The sequence below is a fragment of the Mustela erminea genome, chromosome 13, assembly GCF_009829155.1.
Source record: "Mustela erminea isolate mMusErm1 chromosome 13, mMusErm1.Pri, whole genome shotgun sequence".
Taxonomy (NCBI): Eukaryota; Metazoa; Chordata; class Mammalia; order Carnivora; family Mustelidae; genus Mustela; species Mustela erminea.
In genome coordinates, this window is record NC_045626.1 from 49,814,186 (window position 1) to 49,840,359 (window position 26,174).

The window sequence follows — 26,174 nt, forward strand, 5'->3', positions numbered from 1 at the left end:
CGTCCGGCTCTCTGCTCGGCGGGGAACCTGCTTCCCCCTCTCTCTCTGCCTGCTGCTCTGCCTACTTGAGATCTCTCTGTGTCAAATAAATAAAAGCTTAAAAAAAAGTGATGGTGAATTTAGCAAGCGAGAATTCTGAATCACTCTCATATGATCAGTGTCACCATGCTCATTCTGGAGATCAGCAAGGACACAAGTATAGGATCTATTCCTAGCCAGGTTGGAGAGGTCTACAATTTGGGAATTAATCAAGAAAGGAAGGAAGAGGCGAAAAGAAAAGAAAAAGAGAAAAGAGGAAGAGGAAAATGATCAGCCCCCATCCCCCCATCCCCTGACACACATGAACAGCACAGGCCAAACACCTGAACATTCCTGACCTCACTCTGTCCCTTACACCTACATCAGCAAGCCCAGTCAGCTCTGTCTCTAAAACACACCCCAAACCCTAGCACTTCTCTAGGACTACCACTCCCGTCAAGGACACCACTACTTTCCACCTGGTCTCCTAACACAACTTCTCACGTCTCCCTGCTTCCACACTTGCCTCCCCACGCTCCATACCCCACCCACTTTTCCATAAAGGAATCAGAGTGGCTTATAATATGAGCGGCAAGTCAGACCAGGACACTACCTGAACCCTACAAAGGCCTTTCCAAGACTCCAAAATCCTCTCTAAGAACAGATGCCAGGTTGGGGCGCCTGGGTGCCTCAGTGGGTTAAAGAACAGATGCCAGGTCTTAAGATCTTTTAGGCCATAAGTGACTCTTAATCTTACAAAACAAACTGAGGGTTGTTGGGGGGAGGGGGGTTGGGAGAAGGGGCGGTGGGGTTATGGACATTGGTGAGGGTATGTGCTTTGGTGAGTGCTGATTCACAGACCTGTACCCCTGGGGATAAAAATACATGTTTATAAAAAATAAAAAATTAAAAAAAAAGTTATCTACTCTTAAAAAAAAAAAAAAAGATCTTTTAGGCTCTCCCACTTCTTGACCTCATCTCCTCTACCTCCCTTCATTTTATTCTAGCAACATCTGGCTGAATTTTGTTCCTAGAACACTCCAGGCTGTATCCACCTCAAGGTCTTCTCATTTGCCATACCCTCAGGCTATAATGCTTCCCCCAAATCACAGCAACCATCCACCTTCATCTCTGTGGTTCCAACATCACCTCCTCCAAGGGACTTTCTTTAGTCATCCTGTCCAAAACAACCTCTCATCTCCCTAGTCCTCCATCCTGCTTTTTCTCCATAGCACCTGTCACTATTTGAATTATTTTCTCATTAGATTATTACTTATCCCCTCAACCTGGTTGAAGACAGGTACTTTCTGTTTTCCACTGTATTCCCAGAGCCTAAAACAGAGTCTGACATGTAACAGATATTCAATAATACCTCAAATAAATAGATGTAGAACCACTGAGATTGGCCCGAAACAGTTTCCTATACTCAGGATTTTTAATTTTATTTTCAAAGAGATGAAGGATGGGACGCCTGGGTGGCTCAGTGGGTTAAAGCCTTCTGTGCAGGTCATGATCTTGGGGTCCTGGGATAGAGCCCCATATCGCATTGGTACCTCTGCTCAGTGGGGAGCCTGCTTCCTCCTCTCTCTCTGTGGGCCTCTGCCTACTTGTGATTTCTGTCTGTCAAATAAATAAATAAAATCTTAAAAAGAAAAGAGAGAGAGAGATGAAGGATATATGTTGGCTGGAATCATACTTGAAGATCACTAATGTTCCTGATCTCCCTGATGTCCAAGCACCCCGATCACCCCCACAAGCAGGGCCACCTTCTGGGATCACAGACCATACATCATCGTTCGGATGGTACCTCTGACCCAGACAGAAACAAGGTGAAAAATCACTGTTGCCCATTCCATGACTCTGTGGTAGCTAAATGGAAAACTACACTGGAAGAGAAACAGAAATGAAAGGCACCATGATGTTCTAATGTTATTCTAAACAAGAAAGCTCAACCGATTTTAAATGACACAATACTTAAGTATATCAGGCATACCCAGGCAGGGTGTGAAATCGGACCATATGTCAGCCCTCAGGTGGGATTATAAAGCGCGTGGCTGACGGCTGACTGGTTTAAGAGGTCCTTGCCATACATTATAAAGAGCATTTTACCACTTTTCTGAATTGAACTTAGCCACGGAATTGAGAGAAACCATCTGACTCCCACATTTACCCTGTCTCACAGAGGTGGGGCATGACAGCATTAAAATCCAACAGACACCCTGTAGCTGTACTCCATCCAAATGCTCAGTGTGGAACTACACTGTTGGTGTTATGTTGTGTTTAAATCTTAATGAAGGGGTGCCTGGATGGCTCAGTTCATTGAGCGGCTGCCTTCGGCTCGGGTCATGATCCCAGCATCCTGGGATCGAGTCCTGCATCAGTCTCCTTGCTCAGCGGGGAGTCTACGTCTCTCTTTCCCTCTGCCTGCTTGTGCTCTCTCTGTCAAATAAATAAATAAAATTTTTTAAAAAATCTTGGGGCGCCTGGGTGGCTCAGTGGGTTAAGCCGCTGCCTTCGGCTCAGGTCATGATCTCAGAGTCCTGGGATCGAGTCCCACATCGGGTTCTCTGCTCAGCAGGGAGCCTGCTTCCTCCTCTCTCTCTGCCTGCCTCTCTGCCTGCTTGTGATCTCTGTCTGTCAAATAAATAAATAAAATCTTTAAAAAAAAAAATTTTTTTTTTAAATCTTAATGAAAAAAGACATCACTTATTTCCATCTTGTACTCTGCTTAGTCCTATAACCCTCATACAAAACACAAGCCCCTTCCTGGTCAGGGAACACTGGGGAGTTTGGACCAAGAGTGTGCCGTGAGCAACTTATGTTCATAAGCCAGGCCCACACAGATGAAACACTCTGCACAAAGAGAGAAAAGCTGCCCAAAAACCTACTCTGGAGAAATACTCAATATTGGCCAGACTTTCCCTCCAGTGCCGGAAACAGCAGAATGACTTCTAAGTTACCAGTGATCTGTTCTCCACATCACTGGAGCCTTCCCACACCTCAGCTCAAGAAGGTCACTGACCCACATCGGGTTAAATGCTCTCACAGCTTACTGGAAACCCACTGATGGCTGATGCAGTGTTTTGAGAATAAACTATGTAATCTTCATGATTTCCAAAAGGCACATTTTCTCCTTCAACAAAGAGCAGATTCTGACCAAACTGTGGGCTGTGGGCAGTGGTAACCCCTTGGCTGCTCACCTTTTGGATTCTGGAGAGATCCCACAGGAGAATGAAAGGCTGGGGAGAAGGCAAGTGGAAAGCCGATAAAATACATGTGGTAGGTGAGAGCTATCCAGATAGGGCCACACAAGGCACAATTCTGAGACCACAGCTCCCTCTCTCTGTTCAAGTGGTCGGCCCTGCCGCTTCTCTGTAGGTGAGCCTGGGAGCACCCTACGGTTCTTAAACATCTCCCTGCTTTTTAGGCAGCATTTTCATGGGCATTTTGTTCAGAAGGGTTTTTTTGCCCAAGTCCCTGGGAGTTTTTCCTTGGCAAGGATCGGGAGAGCTAGGTGACTGCTCTCCCTTAATGGGCCTTAATTAGATTATGTTTGACAGCATGGCCTACGCAGGGAGGCACGCCAATGTGTAGACAGGGAGGGCCTTGCCCTGTAAATTAATAGGCCTGACTGGGATCATGGAAGCTCACTGCGTCAATGCTAGCGGAGCCCCCAAGCCAACAGTCCTTGGCCTGCTGACACAGCTGCACCAGCGTACCCAGTCACTGGAGCGCCAAAGGATATTCAGTTACAGTGAAGAAATCATAACAAAGACAGGAAACAGATCAGCACACTCTGGATTTAACACCCTCCCTGGGGAACTCGGCTGATTTCTAGGCTGCAGATGTTTTTAACTCTGCCTTGAAGAATGTCCATGTCACATGCTGAAGCTGATGGAACCGAGTACAGTAGTCAAGCAAAGCTCACATATTCAGAGAGGGGACCGAAACTACGTTGGTGAGAATTCCTCATCTCTGAAACAGAGGTGGGACAACTGCTAAAATCCATAAACTCTTTGGGTGGATCTGCTGAGCTGTCAGGAAATGCCCGCCAAGCCCAGCGTTGACGTAAAATGAGGTGTAAGTGAAGCCGACTGGACCCTTCCATGGAGATCCTGCCGGTCCCCACGGTCGTGGCGTTTCTCAGCTGCTCTCTCTCGTGCTTCTCAGCACTCCACACCAAGTGCAGTAGAATGAAAACAAGCCTTCCTCATTCAGCCTTTCTCAATAACACTGCCAACAAAAACGGGATCTTTGACTCTTTGGAGCTTATGATGAAGGGGATGGCATATCTTACAGGCAGGATATAGGTCATTTTTCAAAAGTTACAGTAAGTTTGCAGAACTGGAAGTTTATCTTTTTAAATTCTTCCGACTGAGTTACATAAATATGTCTAAGGCTGCATGAAGATGTGGTTTGCCAGAGGTACTGCGTTTTCTTTATGGCAAAGGGACCAGCTGTACCATGCCAGGAAAGAGTTCACACAAGAGAAGGACTATGGATGTTAGATAAACCTCAAGCCCAAGAACTGGAAAAAGGGAAACCTGTTCAGCTCACTTGTGATTTTTTTTTTTTTCTGGTCTCAATTGCAGTTATTTTATTCTTCTAAGTTTCCTTATCTATAAAATGAGTAATTTTTACGAATACTTTCAGAGGACCCTATCAAGACCAAACACTGCATCAGTAATTTCCTAACTTACCCTTGAAACATCCTGCTAAGGACATAGTTTTGTTTCTTGTGTTAAAAAAGCAATGATCATTTTAACTGCTACTGAATGGAATTTCGTGATTGAGCAGACAGGGATTTCTGGCAATTTAGAGCAATTCTCCTTTCTCCACCTGAGCTTGCAGACTTATTCCGACGACTGAGAAGATGTGAGGGTGGCGGGGAACGAGAGAGGGGAGAGGCTGTTGGAAGTATCTGGGCTGACCCTCTCTGCAGCACAGACTGACGTCCCAAAGGCAAGGCTTCACTTCCACCAGTGGAAGGCAGTTCAGGACAGAAGAGCTGGTAGTGACTCATGGGGTGGCCGGGACGACTGTTGGACAGTTCCACCTGTGAAAAAGCCTGTCCTTATTTTGGACTTCTCTCACCCATATTCCTGTCCAAAGAATTTCTGAGCAAAGATTCTCTCCCCAGACGATCACTCCCTACGACGTCTCTTTCCTCGAGGAAGCCATTTCTCCGAATTTCCTCTCTGCTCCACCAAGTCTCCTGGGGGTTCTCACTTCCAGCAGCGGGAACTCAGAGTTCTTACTTGCTAATGAAATAACTGGTGGATATATCGAGCTGGATCCCCCAGATTCTGATGAGCATCTTGGATGGAGTAGGGACTTAGGGACTTAGGGATTTAGGTGTGAGCAGAGAAAGTCTTATCCTAAGATGTGAAGGTGCCAACGAATTGTCTCTGCCCTGTCAGTTTGCTGTAAGTCTGGAAGGTCATTGGTGGGATCTTTTTCACACAGGGCCCTATCACCAAGGTCTCCTTTTGAATGAATGACCACCCGGAAAAATGAGCATGCACAGTGCCTGGTACATATGTGCGGGATGAATTTATAAGTGAAATCATAAATCAGACAGCTTTTCTCACTAGGAGAACCTGAAAGGATGAAGGGACTGGATGCCCAGAAGAGACAGGCCAGTACTCTGGTATGTGAAACCTGAGTGTAGGTAAGAGGAACATGTGCAATAGTTCTGTCCACCTTAAAACTCTGCTCAGGCCAGGTCAGGAGATCCCAAACCGGCTTCCTGGGCACACCTAGGGCAGCAAGTCTCGGCTATGTGTAGAACACCTCTGTTTATTCTTTTCTCCACCTTCCAGAAGCTTCATGGAAGTGGAGCCAGGACCAGGATATAATTTCCTGACCCTCCCATGCCTCTGAGCTATGAGGTAAGAGACGACAGGACAGAGAATGGATGCTGAGGAGCTTCTCAAAGGGGATCATTGCTCGTAAAGTTGGCCCTAAAATCAACCAGGAAATCTAACAAAACTCGTGTGTTCAACATACAAATTAGTTAACTGAATCATGGTCTCTCTCTTAATTATCTTGTTTTTCAGTAAACCATAATGACCTTCTGGTACTTCCCAGAGGGAATGCCCAGAGGTTCTTCCTTTAAAGTGGACCAGTGATGAGTGGTGATTGATTAACCCGCCAAACCTTCACTTAAGAACTCATCAGCAGAACGAAGAAAATAGACTGAGCTATTTTGATTTGGCAGTGAGCTCAAGGAAACAACACCAGTAAAACAGTTAAGAACGTTTTTGACAAGAGACATCATTTACACATACGTGGAATCCCTCTACTGTCAACCGAGAATAAAATCCTGATGGGCTCCCACCTATTTTTATCCTTCTTTTTCCATGGTTGCTTGGGATGGGTCACAGGAAAGATCAGGATTCTTCATTTACTATATGCCCTAAGGTTTTATGGACTTTGTCTCACCTTTTGAATCCATCTCCCCAACACTGCCCCAAGTTTCATTTTACGCATCAGCGATTGCCTCAGCCAAAGGGGAAGAAGTTTTCTTCCCATTGGAGTAGAATTCAGGAATTTATCTGTCTTAAGGTCTGGAGTCAAGCTAAATTATGTTACCTGGGGATGTTGCCAAAACATAGGTCTGTTCTCTGTTTTGAATCATGAAACCACCAGTGGTAATCTTATGTCCAGATATTTGAGGTTAAAAACACCAGTACATCATGTGTGTTTTACAGATGAGGGCTGCCAAGTATGTTATGCCTTCAACATAGCTTTCTTGGTAATCTGAAAGCCGACCTTCAACAAAAAAAAAGGCAGGTGAGAAGCACAGGGCCAACCCGGTTAATGGTGAAGAAGTCTCCACACATACTAGTTGAAAGACCAACCTCCCCCAACATTTCCCCAGTAGTTTGCCATATATACACACACATATATGTATATACCACCCTCTTCCTTTCCCGGCCTGCGATGTCCACTGGTCACTCTCCTGGCTTCTATAACAGAGAGGGCCAGCACATTCCTGGGAGAGTCAGTGAGGGCACCGTATTCAATTATCACAGGACTTTGTTTTAATGTCTTCATGGTCATGTTTCTATTTGTGAAAGCTTTTCCTTATTTTGTTGGTTAGCTGATGAATTCATCTTGCTGGAAGGTTGCTTGGTCAGGGCCCTTCTGCAGAAAGCTGACTCACCCTTACTTTCAGTCAAGGGGCAAATGGATTCCTGATCTTTCTTCAGTGATTAAACAACAACAACAACAACAACAACAACAACAAAACAGGGGCACCTGGGTGGCTCAGTGGGTTAAAGCTCTGCCTTTGGCTCAGGTCATGATCCTGGAATCCTGGAATCGAGCCCTACATCGGGCTCTCTGCTCAGCGGAAAGCCTGCTTCCTCCTCTCTCTGTCTCTGCCTGTCTTTCTGCCCACTTGTGATCTCTGTCTGTCAGATAAATAAATGAAATCTTTAAAAAATAAAACAAAACAAAACAAAAAACAAAATAAAAAAACCAAAAAACTTGCTAATAATCTGAATCTACCCAAAGGATATTTAAACTTTTTTTCTTTACCCGTAGTTCAAAAAAAAAACAAAGTCTTAAAAATCATCTATAACAGCACTGCCCAACAGAAATATAATAAAAGCCACACATGTAACTTAAAATTTCCTAGGAGCCACATTAAAAAAAGTAAAAAGAAACAGGTGAGGTTATTTTTAACACTATATGTTATTTAACCCAACAGATCCCATGTAATTTCAACATGTAATTTATATAAAAATTATATTTTACATTCTTTTGTTCACATTCAGTTTCCAAATCTGGGTGGGTTTTAGACTCACAGCACTTGTCAATGTAAACTAGCCACATTTTTGAGGGCCCAAGAGCCACCCCCAGCTCCTGGCTACCACCCTGGCAAGCTCCCATAGAACAGCACCGTCCTGCACTTTACTGACTTAGGGAAAGGAGAACAGGCATGTTAACCAGGTCGTCTTCTCCACGTGGTGGGGAACTAAAGTGTACTGTAATGTACAGATACTGAGATGTAAACAAAACACCATACCTAAAACCATTCTCGGGTCATTTCAGTTCTATCCTCTTTAGTTACTACAAATCACCAAGGCGCTATATAGCAAATTAACTCAAGATGTTTTTCTCCTTCCCGTTTGCGGTAAAGGAAATAAGGGTACTCAGTAGTGAAGGAGTGGCACAGCCACTTGGAAATACAGCCTGCAGGTCCTCAGAAGGTTAAACACAGAACTGCATAAACATGACTCAGCCGCTGTGTTCCTAGGCACATACCGGAGAGCACTGAAAACATACGTCCACACCAAAACCCTGCACATCCAGGATCACAGCACTCTTCGTAGAGCCAAGAAGCAGAAACAAGCCAAATGCCCATCAAAGGATGAATGAATAAATGGAGCAGACCCACACACCGGAGTATTATTCGGCAAGAAACAGGAAAGACGTCCTCACACGCACTACGACACAGATGGAACCTGAAGACACGGTACTTAGTGAAATAAGCCAGAGAGAGGACCGCATATTGTACAATTCCGTTTCTATGAAACCTCCAGGACAGGAAAATCCACAGAGTCAGAAGTCAGCCAAGGGCTTCGATGGGATGGAGGGAGTTGGAGGGAAGTGGGGAGTGATCGCTAATAGGTACAAGGTTTCTTTCTGGGGTGATGAAGATATCCTAATATCGATTGTGGTGATCACTGCGCAGCTGAATACACTCAAAGCTAGCCAACTGTATACTTTAAATTGGTGAGTTGTGGGATATGTGAATTGTATCTCAATAACACTGTTACTAAAACAAACGAAACGCAAGAAGACTGCCACTTGATGTCTGAGGCGCCGGGACACCACACGCATTTTCTCCAGCGCTCATGTAACACTGTGCATGGGACCAGACGTACAGGGATACAGAGGTATCCTACCAGTACAAACCATGGTTGAAACACTTAAGGATGTTTCTTTTATGCAAAGGCGGCAAAGAAGAGCAGCTCAGGTTACTTTCTCCCTCGCCAGAGTAGTAAGAGAAGCAAAATGCAGTATCTCAGAATGAAGACTTCAAAGAGCCCACTCTTTCCACAGGACGAGGGGAGTGGGGTCTGAGGGTCCAGTGGCAGGTTCTGCAGAAGCACAGGCAGGAGCTGCAACCCCGCTGTCTTCTTGGGCAGCTCAGCCGGAACTCACCACCCCCTACTCCTCAGGCTGGGTTTCCCGAATGAGCTTCCAAACTCAGAGCCAGCCTTCAGCGTCAAGCCATTTGCTTACCTGCGGCCGAGTATCACCCTCGCAGACTGCTCATGTCACACTTCTCTTACCTTGTTTTGTTTTAGGCTTGGTTTGTTGCTGTTTGGTCGTCCCTCCAAACCAAGTTTCCAAGACCTCACCGGCACACCCCTGAAGTCATAGCAGCTTAGTAAAAAGTGCTTCTTATTTGCACCTGACTATTCATGGTTGCATTTAATTAAGACATCTGGCAATAACCCACCAAACCAAAAGATCCATTTGAATCGAGAACGTTGTAAACCACACACAAAGAAAAATAATTAGTTGCCCATTTGTCTCAATGCAATGACAGGTGGCCGCCTGGGTCCTAAGCAACCAAGTGGCAGGATTCTTCTGCTCTACGGGGCGGGGGCCGGGTTGTGTGGCCACTTCCCTAGCTGTACTCTGAACCTGATGTTATCTGAGCCTGATATTATCGGGGACCGCAGTAAGAGTCAGCAGACATCTTGGAGTCACAGACGACAGCGGCTCTCTCCCGTCATTCCCATCATCACTCGTACAGTATCAGCCTGTCCCCTGGTGACGGCTTACAGCTCTGATCCTTCACTGCCTCTTCCTTCTGTCGGTTTGACACTGCGGGCTGACATTCCATAAGTCACTCCCAATACTCCTCAAGAACCTTTTTGCTACACGGATGGCTCTGTTAAAACACTTACAGAAACGGCTTTGTTTTTTTTTTTTTTTTAAGATTTATGTATTTCAGAGAGAGAGAGAGCGAGCAAGCAGGCATAATCAGGAGGATGACAGGGACAAAGAATCTCAAGCCAGCTCTGTGCTGAGCGTGGAGCCTGACATGGGGCTCAATCCAGGACCCTGAAACCATGACCTGAGTTGAAATCAACAGTCGGATGCTTCACTGACTATGCCACCTGGGCGCCCCTCAGAGATTTTTTTTTTTTTTAAAGATTTTATTTATTTGACAGAAAGATCACAAGTAGGCAGAGCAGCAGGCAGAGAGATCGGGGGGAAGCAGGCTCCCTGCTGAGCAGAGCCCCAATGTGGGACTCGATCCCAGGACCCTGAGATCATGACCTGAGCCGAAGGCAGAGGCTTAACCCACTGAGCCACCCAGGTGCCCCAAAGATGGGTTATTTTAACTGAGTCAAGTCTAAATTCTTCTGCCTAATTTTCAGCTCCCTCACCAGGCTCCATACACACCCACACCACACCCTAATGGCAACCCCAGCTCTGAGTAGGAAGACTGCTCCCCTCTCTGCATGCCTTTTCTCCCAGCCCCACATGCATCTGAGCTAACTCCTACTTCTCCGAACCCAGAGCCCAGGATGGCTGCAATGGCTTTCCTCTCTCTTTCCCAATTTCCTCTGGACTCACCTTCACCATAGAAAGGTACCTATACACGCTCTTGTATTGTTTGCTACTATTACCTGTGAGTAACGTGGGCATTCTTAACTCGCTTGTAACTTCCTGACCGCAGGGACCAAGCCTTCTTACTCTGAATCCTCCCAGGCATCCAGCACCTGTTGGGAGTCTAAGCAATGCAACGTCTAACGATTATCCCTGGATACTGGATTCCAGAGGTGGAGCTGCACCTCTGCTTGTGGGTGTATGTATGTTTCCCTGCGGGGCACCGGCCCTAGTCCATCTCCCCAACAAAGACAGGAATGTAATGCTCCTTGATTCTCTGGCAACATCCTCATTCTGTCTCAGCCTTGAGGCTCTCCTACTGACGGCCAGGGGATGTCCTCATGTTAATGCCCTTCCACTCAAACAAATCATCCTTCTCTGTTCCTTTCTCTGATCACACTTCTTCCCCCACCCTCTGCAGAATTAGTAACTTCAGAATGTGGGTCCTCTATCTGTCCTCTATTTCCTTGCAAATACCTTTCAAACTGCAGTATGACTATGTTGATTTTTTTTCCTCCCTGTTAGACCAGGAGGACCATAAATAATGATGCCGTGTCTTAGCAATACAGCCCCAGACTCCAGCACAGGGTTAGAAGATAATAGTTTCATAACAGATATTCTAGGATTTTATTCCATGAGCTCTCACAGAGGGCCCAAGACTCATGCAAACTTCCTATTCCTAGTCAAAGTTACCTCTCTTCCCAGAACTTGGTTGAGACTTTCTTCCCAGCATGCAGGGGCGGGGTAGGGGGCACAACAGCCCCAGGGCCCAGGGAAGCCACTCACCAGGGAAGGGCTCTAGAGACCACTGTTACCCTAGGAAGCTCCATCTAAAGGCAGCTTCTCCTCAGATGACAGTCTCCCTCAAGCCCCTCTAGAGATAGATGGCCCCTTCTCACCTGCTTTCTAGAAACAAAGGGGAGATAGGAATAGACTTCAGGAAAACTGTTAATTATGGAAAGTTTGTGTTTTACACTCTCCTGAGTTCCTGCCCGACATCCTGACACCCTTCTTTCCCAATCCTAGGTGCCTTCAATCCAAAGCTCTTCGAGCCTTTCCTATCTCTGAAAGATGAGTCTCTTACAAGCAACAGCTTTCAGGATTTCAGTGAGATTTGAGGAAGAAAGCAGTCAGATTAAACAGTCTACCCAAAAGTGCAGGGGACGATCAGAAGCCTCCATCCTTTCTGAAACACTTCCTGGTGAACTTGTATCTCAGAGCTCTGCATTCTTCATTAAGTTTAATAGAAATAAAGTAAATTCAGAGGAAGTCAAAGGACCCTCCCTGGGTCTTTCTGAAGAAGCAGCAGACATCTGGTCCCTCCGTGGTTAGAGATGTTCAGATGATCAGGGTTTCGCTCAGTCTTCCCCCTCTGACACCGACCCTCTCTGACCTCTTCCTCCCCAATGTCAGCTCAAATTCATCTTCTCCCTTCTCAGACTTAGCCCCTGTTGTCTTTTACTTTTCCTGGATCTGAGTCTGTGCTGTAACTGACTGTTGGACGTGGGGTCTGGGCCTCTGCCTTCCCTGAAGTCAATTTTAGAAAATATTCTTTGTCCATACAGAGGTGCCTTCGGGGAGAGGTCCACCAGATTGTGAGCTTTGGGAAGATTTAAGACAACACCCAGAGTACAAGTCATGTCCTAAGTATACAAAATACCTTGCTCTTCCTTTCTCAAATATTTGTTGAGCTGAGGAACTGTCCTAGGTACAGTAACGAGCAAAACAGGCACAATTTCTGTCCTCACTGAACTTACACTATGGCTTAAAAAATTTTTTTAAAAGATATTACAAGGAATCAAGGGTTTGCTCACTCCCTTCTGCCTATTATCCCTGCCCTTGAGGACTAAATAAGATCACCACATACCCCCAATTCCAAAGCCCGCAGCACACTCTGCCACCTGCCTTTCTCCCCAAGCCCATGTCTTCCCCCTTCTCATCCTTCCTTTAGCTCCCCAGAACTTCAAATTCTTCAGCTCTCTCCAACTGTGGGCTCAGCAAATGGGAAAAAAAATGACGACAGAGACTTTCAGTTTATCAGGATCCACCCTTTCTAGGTAATTGTAATTAAAATGGAAATAAAGGTTAATACTCTTTTTTTGTTTTCTTCTTCCCTTCGTTCTAAATGCTGACTTATTGCAAATTTTGAAAGTGAGATTAACTATATACAAAGAGGCAGAGAGGGAAGGAATCAATTTAATAATGTCCCAGCTGGGAAAAGGACTAGCTCACAAGCTTTTAAAATATAAGCAGTCCCACTTCACAGAACCACAATCTCAGATGAAGGAACAAAAGCTGGCAAAGCACAGAAGACCACCCAGTTTTTTGTTTGTTTGTTTGTTTGTTTTTTGGTTTTTTGGTTTTTTTTTTTTTTTTTTTTTTTGGTGGATTCTAATACTTGGTCATTAACCTGAGAAGGTACAAGGTCACAGCTCCCACTGGGCCATCTTCTCAATGAGGAGCATGGCTAAAATGATTTTTTTCCTTTGTTGATAACTCGTGGATTTATGTTTTCATGCAATGTGTCTTTCATTAACATGAGAAGAAAAATTTCATAATATGATAAATATAAACAGATCACTGAATTGGGAGAAACTGCAAGTTTTCTTGGGATTATTAATGGAAATGTTATGCTTCTTGTTAAATTTGCAGACATGTGTATTTGAATAATTATCCATGGATTTTATGAACCTGGGAGGGACGAGACTATTCCATGACTGAGTGTAGAAATCTAGAATAAAGTGGGTTTCAAAACATGTAAGCCTAGAAAATGTTTCAAAATCTCTAAAGTTACATGAAAGGAACATATAACCAAATGGAAAATCAATAATCATGAGATCACTAATATTTCAAACAAAACTAATGAGAAGAAAGTTTTCCATCTGCCAGTTTTTGCCAACTAACTTTTGTGTCAGAGAACTGGGAAAATATAACTAAAGTGAGGGCACAAAAATATTTATTCTGAATTGAAGTTAAGTGAAAGAAAAAGTAAAAAATAATATCATGTATTTAAAATCACATGTAAGGGCAGAACAGAACTTTGGATGACACTATAGCTACTAATCCACTGCATGGCCTGAAGAGTCTTCAGAATCACCTACTCTACCCTCTTAATTTTGCAGAAGAGCTTCTTTGAGACCCAGAGCATTTACATCCTTTTGCAAAATTCACATAGTTAGTTAATATGGATGAAAAAAAGACTACAAATTCTGAAATGGTGAAGACCACATTCTTCTAATTCAGATCTTTTCAAATACCCAGTCATGCATGCACACACACACACATACACACAGGTAGGGGGGTGTGCACATGTAGACAGAGAGGAAGAGGGAGAGGGAGGATGGGAGAGACGGCGCAAAAGAACTACTGGACTTGGGGCACCTGGGTGGCTCAGTGGGTTAAGGCCTCTGCTTTCGGCTCAGGTCATGATCTCAGGGTCCTGGGATCGAGCCCCGCATGGGGCTCTCTGCTCAGCGGGGAGCCTGCTTCCCTTCCTTTCTCTGCCTGCCTCTCTGCCTACTTGTGATCTGTCAAATAAATAAATAAATAAATAATCTTTAAAAAAAAAAAAAAAAAAGAACTACTGGACTCAGTAATTTTCCAAAAAATCTAATTTTCTTTGTCTTTCTCCTTTGATTAGTAGGGAGCATTTGCAGAATACCTTCTAAGGTATTTTGCCAAATATCTCACTTACACGAAATAACCCTCAGAATGCCACTGTAGCATAGGTAGTATTGTCATCCCTCTTGCATAGAAAAGCAAATGAAGGCTTAGTGGTGTCAATTTATGAGTTTAAGGTCACTCGGGCTCCCCGAAATCCTTACTGGACAGTCTTCACTGTTTATAGGAGGTACCTTTTGGTCTACCAAAATGTGCAAAAGTGCAACCAAGAGTGAAGGCTTCCAAACCAAATTATTTAGTTCCACACTTTCAGAATTGCATTTTAAATGAACATAGCTGCTGTCAATAAGCAGACTGGATTCACATGGCAGCAGTTTGGAAACAGCTGTTATCAATGGTGCGTACACCATACGGAGACAGAAATTACCTTCCAACCTTCTTTCACGGGCTTCTATCAAATGGATTCGTACACCTCATCCTGAACCTTTCCTGTGGGGCAAAGGAAGGGGACTCTGCATATGCCTTCTTCACTTGCACGGACGGACAGGGATGCGCATCAAGGAGAGTTCCCAACCTTCTCCGGAAACCTCTGAAGTTTTGCCAATACCGAACTAACAACAACACTGGAGGGAGAAAGAAGAGGCGGCTCACATTCCATCTGGCATGTGGTGCCCTCTATTGTGCCTTTTGAAATTCTGCTGGTGGGTGGGGAAACAATTTGTAGTCTTGGCTGATATTTCTCTTTTATGCAAATGTGCCAATGCTGGAAAACTCTGCTTCTCATTAAATTTGAAATTCCCGAAGGCAAAGCCTATGTCTCCCCTCTTTATTGTGCACGATGCTCAGCACGTTATGGATAGTTAATAAATGTCACATCATTTTCATACTGCATTGACTTAGAATGACATTTTCCCATGAACACTGCTTACTTTAATTTCTCAGCAAATCTCATAAAGTGCATATATTTTGTAAGAAAAGAGTACTGTGTGAGGCCCCTCTTCCTTGCCTGAATCTCTTCCCCGAACTCTCATTAATGCTTCAGTCACCTTTTCTCTGGGCCAAGGGACAACCCCCCTCCTCCCCCTGAACCCTGTTTCCCAACTGTTTTACTCTTTTTTCACTCCCACTTGCAGGATTTATGCACGGATCTCTGACACCCAGTTCATATCATTTCCATCACAAAATGGCACCTCTCCAGTCTATCTTTACCTTATGAGTCTTTGGGGGGACCCTTTGAGGAGATTTATGAATGAGGCCATTACCAGTATGGAGATTTCTAAAAGCAGTTTTTGTTTTCATGAGGATTATGATACTTCTTATGTTCTGAGAAACTGAAAAAAAAAATGAATTATAAACATTGATGATGATTAATAGTCAGGAAAAGGACCTTGTTTTATTCATCTTTGTACCACAATTCACAGCACATGGAGGGCAGTCAGTGAATGTTCCTCAGAATGAGACGGATTCCCAACTCCCCTCAACGGTTTCAAAAACAATTCAACGGTAAGCCTTCTGTGTAAAAGGTGAGGTAGAGCCATCACTACATCTTTATGGTACTCCTCAAATGGTCCCAGTAAAGGACCAAATAGCGATCAGGAGGATATCCTCTTACAAGTACAAAATGAAGGAAAGTCCCAAGGGGAAGAGTATGCTTGTACTTCACTTACACTACTTTGAATGCCTGAGCTCAGGTTCAAGACTCAATCTAAAATGTCCACAATAATTTTACGTATGCCTTTTCCTGCTTCACAGAACAAAAAGAATGTGACAGAAAGGTTATTTCAAATATCAGAGAACAGAGGCATCTTTAGGCATTTGGAGTAAAACTGGAGTCTAAATTTCTGCCAGAACTTTTGCCGACTTCTAGTTCCATACTCCTGTTTTCCCTGACAAGTCTCTAGTCCTTTATCTTCATCAGAAAGAAACTGATCTGTGTATGGAAATATTTATACCAAAAAAAAAAAGAAAAGAAAAAACCTATCCTAGAATATGAAAAGAGAAGCTTGTTTCAATCAGAGCCAAATGTCAACTTTCAAAAACTTATAAAAAGGATGAAAATGAAAAACATCGGAAGAAGCACAAAGTGTTTATAGTTATGACTCAGAACAGGACACCAATTTCACAATGTTTCCTGTGGCAAGAGTTGTATTCACTGAAAACATGAGAGTTGTAGTCTTCAGAGTTCAGCACCTTGTAGCTCCATTTATTACAAAATTATAATTCACTTAAAAGTAAACTTGTACTGGGCGCCTGGGTGGCTCAGTGGTTTAGGCCTCTGCCTTCGGCTCAGGTCATGATCTCAGGGTCCTGGGATCGAGCCCCACATCGGGCTCTCTGCTCAGCGGGGAGCCTGCTTCCCCCTCTCTCTCTGACTGCCTCTCTGCCTACTTGTGATTTCTGTCTATCAAATAAATAAATAAAAATCTTTAAAAAAAAAAAAAAAAGTAAACTTGTACTGTTACGTTGAAAAGAAATTTTTTAAAAAAGTGTTTAATTTCTACCAAAAAAAAAAAGTAAACTTGTAATTACTTTGTGAGTAAACTGAATTTTTTCCTGTGTTATATACGACATGATAATTTTGTAAGTGGAACAGAGTATAAGTAATAATGGAGCAGATTATAATGAAATCACATTATTATTTAATAATAACCATTGTCTAAATTAACATTAAATTATAGATGTAACCATATAGTATATTTATTATGTGATATTAGATATTACAGATATTAAGTTACACATAACAATAGTGATCAGAGTACTTACTTCCTCACTGTTCATTCTACTCCAAATGATTAGGTAAGTCAACCAGAGCCAGCCCATTCCTTTGTCCATAACGGATTTAGGAAAAGACTGTGACTCAACGTTGGCCAATGACTTGTGACAGAGAGTCTACCAAAGGCCTGTCATAGTTTCCTTGCTTCCGAAAAGGCATTTGGAACAAAGACTCCTTCACCCACTGGAAATGCTGCAGCCGCCTTGTGACCGTTCCTGTCACTTTCTATAATACAAACTCTTATGTGGTTCTCTGTAAGTGTGAGGCAGTGATCTGCCTCACTAACTCATTCAGTTCTCACAACTCCCCTACAGATAGATACTTGAACTACCCCTATCTTTTTTTAACCACCCCTAACTTTTGATGAGGACGATGAGGCACTGAGAGGTCAACACCCCCCCCCCCAATGCTATCTCTCCACTAAGTGACAAAGCTGGAAATAAAACCCAGAGGACATTCTCCCAGCCATGAGGATGCTAGGGCACCCCCTCCATGAAAATTGCTCTCAGCCACGCCCCCCCTTCGCAGTGTGTGTTACTTTCCTTAAAACACATTCTTTGCTTGGTGGCTGCCAAGTCTTTCATTATTTTTAAAAAGACCTGCAAGAAAATTGATTCCTTTGATATTCCCTAAATAAAGTTATGGCACTGGTAAGTCGGAGTGAGGGCAGTGAGGTTTGGAGGGAGGGAGGACAGAAGGTGGGATCAGAGAGCGCCAAGCCTATCAGGCCTCAGGAAAGGAGAGCTGAGGCAATGGGATGCTGGTTCCTGGGGAAGGGAAGGGGGAGGGGCATGGGCAGGAAGAGAAGGAAAAAGAAGGGAAGGGAAGAGAAGGGAAGGGAGAGGAGGGGAGAGGAGGGGAGGGGAGAGGAGGGGAGAGGAAAGAAGGGGAGGGGAGAGGAGGGGAGGGGAGAAGAGGAAGAGGAGGGGAGGGGAGAGGAGGGGAGAGGAGGAAGAGGAGGGGAGGGGAGGGGAGAAGAGGAAGAGGAGGGGAGGGGAGGGGAGGGGAGAGGAGGGGAGAGGAGGGGAGGGGAGGGGAGTGAAGCGAAGCCAAGTGAGAGCTGTCTACAGTTAAACGGCCACCACAGTTCAGTGCAGACCTGCTATGTTACTTAACAAATTTTAGAATTCCTCTGCCCTGCAAGGAAGGTTTTCTTGCTATTCCCATTTCATAGCTAAGCAAAGTGAGGCTTAGAGAGTTTGGAGATTTGCTGGTAAGGGGCAAAGCCAGCACGTAAACCAGACTGTCCGAAGCTAAAGCCCCGCCAGTGCCCTGAAGAGCAAGGGGCACCGGCAGAAAACGTGAGGCAGGACAAGAGCCACCCTAGTTCACAACCGAGCTGAGGGCCGTGTCTTCCCTCAAAACCCATGACTCTCAGACATCATTCCCTTTCCCAGGCCACCAAATGAACAACTCAAGCCTTTCAAGGAAAGTTTCAGAGTTCGTCTGTTTTAAGTTACTAGGAGTTGCTACCAAAAGGAATCACTCTTTCCCACCCTACCCCTAACAACCAAGCACTGGAAACAGCCTAATGCCTTCATGCTGTCTGAACAGAAAAATGGCTGAGTGGATCTTTTTTTTCCCCTTCGTTTTTCTAAAAATAAAAACAAACCACATTCAGCTTCAACTCAATTGTAGGGAAAACAAATTATTCTCCCTCCCCACACTCTTACCAGGATTCAGAACAGAATACAAACCAGGAAAGGGTGGGGAGGAATTCGACTTAAAATGGTTGGAAAATACCAGGCTCAAGCATTCAATCTATACATACCGTGAGTTATGAAACATAAACCCATGTATAAACAGCTGCAGACTGAAGCCACATACACCTATGATCGTTTGTTTTCCCACCAAAATCTTGAGATGCCCTGAGAATGGACGCCTCTGTGTCAGCCATGGACGGAGTAGAAAGATCAGTGGGTGCTGGAGTCAGATGACCTCAAATGTTGGCCAGACCACTCCACCGTTGGCTTCAAGAACCCTCCTCACTTGTAAACTGCAGGTAATTTCCACCTCGAAGAACTTCTGAGAAACTAAATGAACTGAGGGGGAAACTTCCTAGCATGCAGTAGATATCCGAGAAACCACTCTTAGTGGTTTCTTATGGGAAAATGGTTTTTAAAAGATCAGAATCTCATGGGACCACCGTGTGGAACAAATTTTTTTTTTTTTTTTTTTTTTTTTTTTTTAACACTGCTGAGCAAAAAACACTAGGTGGGGAGGACCTGGCCTAACCAGTGAGTTCTTGATGAGAGCAGAAGTGAAAACCTGGAAAAACACTGCGGGCAAGAGAGGTCATGAATATTATCTCTAATGATAAAAATTAGGAAATCTTCTTAGTTATTTAAAAGGAAGTGACAGGGCGCCTGGGTGGCTCAGTGGGTTGAGCCGCTGCCTTCGGCTCAGGTCATGATCTCAGGGTCCTGGGATCGAGTCCTGCATCGGGCTCTCTGCTCAGCAGGGAGCCTGCTTCCTCCTCTCTCTCTCTCTCTCTCTCTCTCTGCCTGCCTCTCTGCCTACTTGTGATCTCTCTCTGTCAAATAAATTAAAAAAAAAAATCTTTAAAAAAAAAAAAATAAAAAAAAAATAATAAAAGGAAGTGACAGCTACCAAATTCCCTTTCTTGGGTCTCGAGAACCCTACCTGCCTGACTGGAAGCAGAGGGTAGGGGGGCTGTGGGAGTTCTACAAATCCCCTCCACAGTGATTCTTTTATTTCTTTTTTAAAGATTTTATTTATTTATTTATTTGAGAGAGAGAGAGAGAGAGAATACACACACAAGCAGGGGGAGCAGCAGGCAGAGGGAGAAGCAGACTCCCTGCAGACTCCCACTGAGCAGAGAGCCTCATGTGGTGCTCAATCCCAGGACTCTGCGATAAGGACCTGAGCTGAAGGCAGACACTTAACTGAGTTGCCCAGGTGGCCCCAGCTTCAAGGTGATTCTGACTGAGAAGCTCTTTTTTGTCTACTTTTCCACAAGCCATTTGACACCAAGTTCTTCTAAAATAAAAAATATCAACTTCATTAGGACTTACAAAGCCACATAAATAAAACCCTGCCAGTAAGTGATGCAAATGGCTTGAACATTTCCAAGAAATCCCACAGGGATACTCAGACTCCTGTTTCCTGCCCTAACTTGTCTCTCTGCCCAGGGTCAGTTCTTTGCCTATTCCTAAACCATTTCCATTCACAGATGCTTGAAAAAGGTGCTTCTAAAAGGCCATCCCCATGCTGAGCTTATTTAATCTCTCCCCCTAGGAAATGATGGAAATTCCTGGCATTCCTATCAGGGAAAGGGGGTGAGCTCTGCTGGTGTCAGTATTGAAAGGTCCTGGTGATAGGGAGGTAGGGGAGGGAGATGACTTCAAAGCAGGGCCTTCTTCAAACCCAAACATGAAGCTTCTAGAAGAGCCCTGGGAGAGAAGAGACAGGCAGCCTGGTCCCTAAGCCCAAACAATGAGAAGTTGAGGCATCCAAGTGTTCATCTTGGGCAGCTCCTCAAAGACAGTTTGGTATCCTCTCAGTGAACTCTTTCTCTCCTCCGCACCAAAAGCAGAAACCCACCGTGTACCTCAGACAGAACTGGTCTTCCTGACAGAAGTCCGTGTGGCCTTTCACACTTTTAGACATTAAGCTCCTCTAAAACTCTTGGCAGGAAATAGCTCGGTGGTTTAACGGCAGTTGCCAAGGTTTTTTCATCGATATCATTAGAGGATGGTCTGGAGGATGGCAGAGGTAAGAAGGAGGCTAGGGGTCGTTCTAGAGCAGGGCTGGGCTCTGTACAGACTTCAGAGGCTGCTTCCACATGTCCAGCACTGTCCAGATAGTCTTGCTAATTTGAAATGATCATTCAACGGAAAACGGGAAAAGAAAAAGCACAGCGTGTTTGAAACAATGGGTATAGCGAGGCCTGTGAAGTCGCAGGTGAACAGAACTATTTAAGGGCACACACTGGTGAACACACTTAGAAAAAGGCATCCGATACCCCTTTGGGAACTGTAACCCCTAAATAATTTTTCAGTAGTTCTCTCAGAATTTTCCCACTTACTTTTTTACACAAGACTTGAGTTCTCCTTAAAAAAGAGAATGCTTCAACTTTTCGCTACTGTTCCACAGTTGGCAATTTTTCAGATCCTTTTCTCTCGTCACTATTAATACTCCCGGCTACGGAGCCCCAAGGAAGTGTCACAGTTTTGTCAAATCCAAACAATGGACGTTTCCAGCTGCTCCCCAGTTGGTCACTTGCAACGCTTGAATCTACCCATGATTTTCACAGGTGGAGACATGGATTTCTTGCTCCTCTACCATTCCAGCTTTGGACATCCTATTATTACACCAGATCAGATTCCAAAAATAACTCAAGACAACCCAACACAACCAAGGAAACAAAGTAGGTCTAGGTGCTCTTTTGCCCCAGCACAGAAAGGAGGAAAAGCAGGCTCTAGAGGGAGGGGCCCAAAACATCCCGCATGCTGCTTACTATTAGACACCCACACCACCCACCGGGAAGCTGGGGCACAGAGCTTCTGTCGCTAGGTCTTCTCGCCTCTCGTAGTATTTAGCAGTACAGCAAGAGGTATGACAGAACAAGAATTCATGAGGCTGCTGGAAATCAGAAGGTTCCAGGGGTCTACTAAATCCTAGGCTCTACGTTCAAGCAGCAGGACCAGAAGCCCCAAGAAGGAACTTATTAGAATAATGGTCAACACTTACGGGATGTTCCTAGTGTGCAAGGCACTGTGCTAATGAACTCAGCATCCCATTTAATTCCACAGCTTCATGGAGCTGGCCTATTATGACCCAAACTTTACAAATGAGGAAGCAGATTTCACAATAATGCACCTGAGGTCACATAGTTGGGGAGTCTGGGAACTCAGATCCAAAGCCATAGACCTAGTTCTAGTGCCCATACACCTAACCACTGCCCCCCACTGCCTCCAGGAAAGATAAAAAGCAGCCAACAAACAGGAAAGATAACACCTGGCCTGCTGGCCTCATGGAGTTGTTGCGAAAGAGAAATATGTTTGTCCTTTGGAAAGATAAATGTGATATACAAATGTGAGCTGGATTTGCGATGATCATTTCTACACATGTTCTGGGGCTCATTCCTCTTCCCACACTTCTCCCCTTCTCCTATGGAATTCTGATGCACTTATCCCTTGGAAAGGAAATGACATTCTTTGTTGCTTCTACTCTGTATCATCTTAATGAAGAAGAATTTAAGAAAACAAAACTTGAATGCATTTGTGTTAACCATATGACTAATCAGAAGGTTTTAGAAGACATTCTTGGATCAACTTACCATAAATTCTAAACTTTATAAATTTATATTTACCCCTTATAATATGAATTAATTCTCCTTCCTTTTCTGCTCACTATAATAACAAAGATACCAGAGCCATATGTGACACTTGCAAAGAAAAGAGTAACTGAGAAATATGTAGAAAAATATCACTGTACTATATATTGTATTCTATCTATATAAGGTACAAATTAATATACAGTGCCTTGTGTTCCAGAGAATGAACTCTGCAAATCGTAACTATAGTTACATCCCAAATTAATTAGCTCTGCATACTGAGACTGAGAAATGCTGGCCCTGAGAGCCTGATTAAAGCTTGAAGATGCTTCCTTCATTAACCTTTCAGAGTTTCCCCTCAGTGAAGTTTCTGTCAGAGAAGCAAATAAGTCGCAAACCCATCAGATTTAAGTCTGTCACCCCCGCAGACACATATCTGAAATTCTGGGAAAGGGGCTTACAAGCATGACATATAAACAGACTGAAGAAAAACAGTCATTTTTACATTACTATATATATTATATATATATATAAACAGTATATATTTATATATACTTATATACAACAGTTTATCTATAGTCATTATATTATATAATTATTATATATTATAGAAACAGTCATTATTATAATGAAAAAATTCATCATTGTGACTGAAATGCAGTAATAATTTCCCAAATAAATAGGGAATGACTGTCCTAAAATAATACCATGCCACACCTGATTCCAGGTTAAGATCGCCCATTCTGCTCTTTACTGTAATTTTGTACCAAATTTGCAAAAGCACAGTATTATTACACAAATAGTCCCAACTTCATGTAGCAAATGCTTCTGAATAACAATTTACAACAAACTGTGGGTTTTGGAAGGGAGAGGTGCGGGGGATGGGTGAGCCTGGGGGTGGCTATTAAGGAGGGCACAGATTGCATGGAGCACTGGATATGGTGCATAAACAATGAATCTTGGAACACTGAAAAATTTTTTAAAAAACAAACAAAACAAAAAAACAAATACCTTTGGAAACAAGCCACCAAGTAACAATTTGCTAGAATAGTGAGCAGCCCCTTTGCCCTGTGAATAATGAACCCCTGGTTCACCAGTAGTCTAATTTCAGTTATGCAGATCATAAACAAGACATACCTAAAATTAGACAATAACTAAACCCTGTATGTTACCCTAGACTACTTCACCAAAAGTAAAAATCGGTATTACCACATTGAAAAGTAAGTCCTACCTTTGCATCTCTTCAGGAATGAGGTTTCAGACCTGACACGCTTTGATATTTGGCAGTGGTTGTAGCAAAATGTCCAGAGAGTGACAAAAGCCCCTCATATCAGAAGCGGGATAACAGCACCTTTGCTTCTATAGCGCCGTACTTTCAAAGCACTGGTCCGCCTGGTATCTCTCTCAGTCTCACCACAGGCCTGTGAGGTAGACTTACATCCCGTCAGGGGTCACTCTGCCCACGGCACAGATGCAGCATCTGAGGCCTACAGCGTGCAAGTGACGGGTTTCAAGTCATGAGAGTAAGTAGGGGCTGGTCCTACAGGGCTGTGGGGTCTCTGGATTCCTCCCACCTACACCACCTTACCTTGACTCTGTCTTCCTGTAATGGTTAAAGTTGAACCATATCTGGAGGAATGACTTCCTGGGTTCTGCAGCATTCAGTGACCAGCTTTGACTACCTCTTACGACTGAAAACTCATTTACCTTCAATAAAATCAGAACCAGAGTCCTGGAGCTTGCAAAAATGATGAGGCTCCATGGTGGGGCCGCAGTCCACTTTAGGGTTCTAGAACTGCAGGGACCCTTCTAGGATATGGGAGTTGAGAAATCACCTCAGCACCATTGTGGGACCCTTCCCCAAGACTAGCTTGCCTGAGGGGTAGAAAACCCAGCGTCCAGCTGAGCAAGGACTGAGTCTATCTGGGCCTCACCTTACTTATCTATAAAATGAAAGGCTGCTTTAAATAATCTCAAAGGCTCTTCCATCTTCAAAATTCTACTCTACCCCTCGGCTGGATATCCATCACTTTGACTAAAGACTCACCCCAAGAACTCTCAATGCTGGGACACCTCTCTCATAACCCTTTCCAAGATGCCCCACATTAATTTCACCCTCATCATCCACTCGCACCACCTGCTCTCTCCCTCTCCCTGCCTCTCTGCTCACGGTCTCCAGGACTGGTAAGTTGTTATCATGTGTCTTCTAAGTCATCGGTTTATGATTTCCACACATAATTAAATAAATTAATAATAATTAAATCTTCCAGCAACTATTATTTGTGTGTTTTTTTTTCACCAAATCCCCACCCATGTAGCTAGTCACGGGGTCATGAAATTTTAAATAAAATTACTCTCAAGGTCGCTCTTTTTTTTTTTTTTTAAAGATTTTATTAATTCATTTGAGAGACAGACAAAGACAGAGCACACAAGCATGGGGAGAGGGGAAGGGAGAGGCAGACTTCCCAGCAGGTTGGGAGCGCAACATGGGGTTTGATCCCAGGACCTGGAGATCATGACTGGAGCTGAAGGCAGATGCCCAACCGCCTGATCCACCCAGCCATCCGGTCACTTTTTGTTTTTGAAGATTTTATTTATTTATTTGACAGACAGACATCACAAGTAGGCAGAGAGGCAGACAGAGAGAGAGGAAGAAGCAGGCTCCCTGCTGAGCAGAAGCTGGATGTGGGGCTCCATCCCAGGACCCTGGGATCACGACAGAGCCGAGGGCAGAGGCTTTAACACACTGAGCCACCCAGGCGCCCCCCCCCCACCGGTCACTCTTCTTAAAGAAACTTTCCCTCATGGTTCTTCATATTTCAACTAATGTCCAAATAAATATCTGCAATCTACTGATTTCCAAAATAGGCATGTCAATATTGATTTTGCCTTCTTTGACAAGTTTGATTTCCCTCTTTATTTCCACCTTTTTTTTTTTTTAACATTTATTTATTTGCTAGAGAGAGAGCATGAGAGCACAAAGCAGGGAGAGCAGCGGGCAGGGGGAGAAGCAGGCTCCCCGCTGAGCAAGGAGCCTCATGCAGGACTTGATCCCAGGACCCTGGGATCATGACCTTGAGCCCAAGGCAGACGCTTAACGGACTGAGCCACCCAGGCGCCCCTATTTCTACCTTTGCATTTTTGTCTGTTCTGTCTGTCTTTCCCTTTTTAATTCCCGGGTTCATCTTGGCTCCTGCTATCATGTTGAGTGAGCCCACCCTAGCAGGGCAACACAGGGCACCAGTCCCGAAACAGGTAACGTGCAGATAAAGGACAGTGGCGAGAAAGTGCTGAGCATCTCTGCCAGCACATGAATGGAGGAGCTGTTGGCTTGATGCCACTGCATTCCCCCTGTAAAGCCCTACTTCTGCACAGAAAGAGATGCAGAAGTATATCCAGAAGGAAGAATGCTAAAGCAATGAGGGAGCCAAGCAGCTGGGGACTATTAACTTAAATCAAAGTCCAGCCAGGAGTTGTTTTTTTGTTTTGTTTTAAACAACAGGAAGTAGATTCATTCTCTTTTACATTCTCTCTCTCTCTCTCTCTCTCTCTCACACACACACACACACACACACACACACACACACTCACTCACTCACTCATTCTTTTCTCCTCCATCCTTCTTCTTTTCTGCTTGCCAAGGCACAGGAACAAGCCGGATGGAACAAGCCCAGTTCCCTCGAGCTGTCTCTGGAACCTGCCGTGTTCACTGGCAGCCCAAACCCAGAGTGCAGAGCACGAGACGCGTGGTCGGAGAGAGACTCGCACGGTGTGCAGCAGCCTCAGAGACGGAGGACCGTGTTTCAGTTCCCTCCGGCTGCC

General features: G+C 44.3%; 1 protein-coding gene across 1 annotated transcript in view; it reads right to left on the reverse strand.

Moving 5' to 3' along the window:
- Positions 1 to 26,174, reverse strand: part of COLEC12 (collectin subfamily member 12) — a 190,837-nt gene that overhangs the window by 146,342 nt on the left and 18,321 nt on the right. The gene's annotated exons all lie outside the window — the stretch shown is intronic.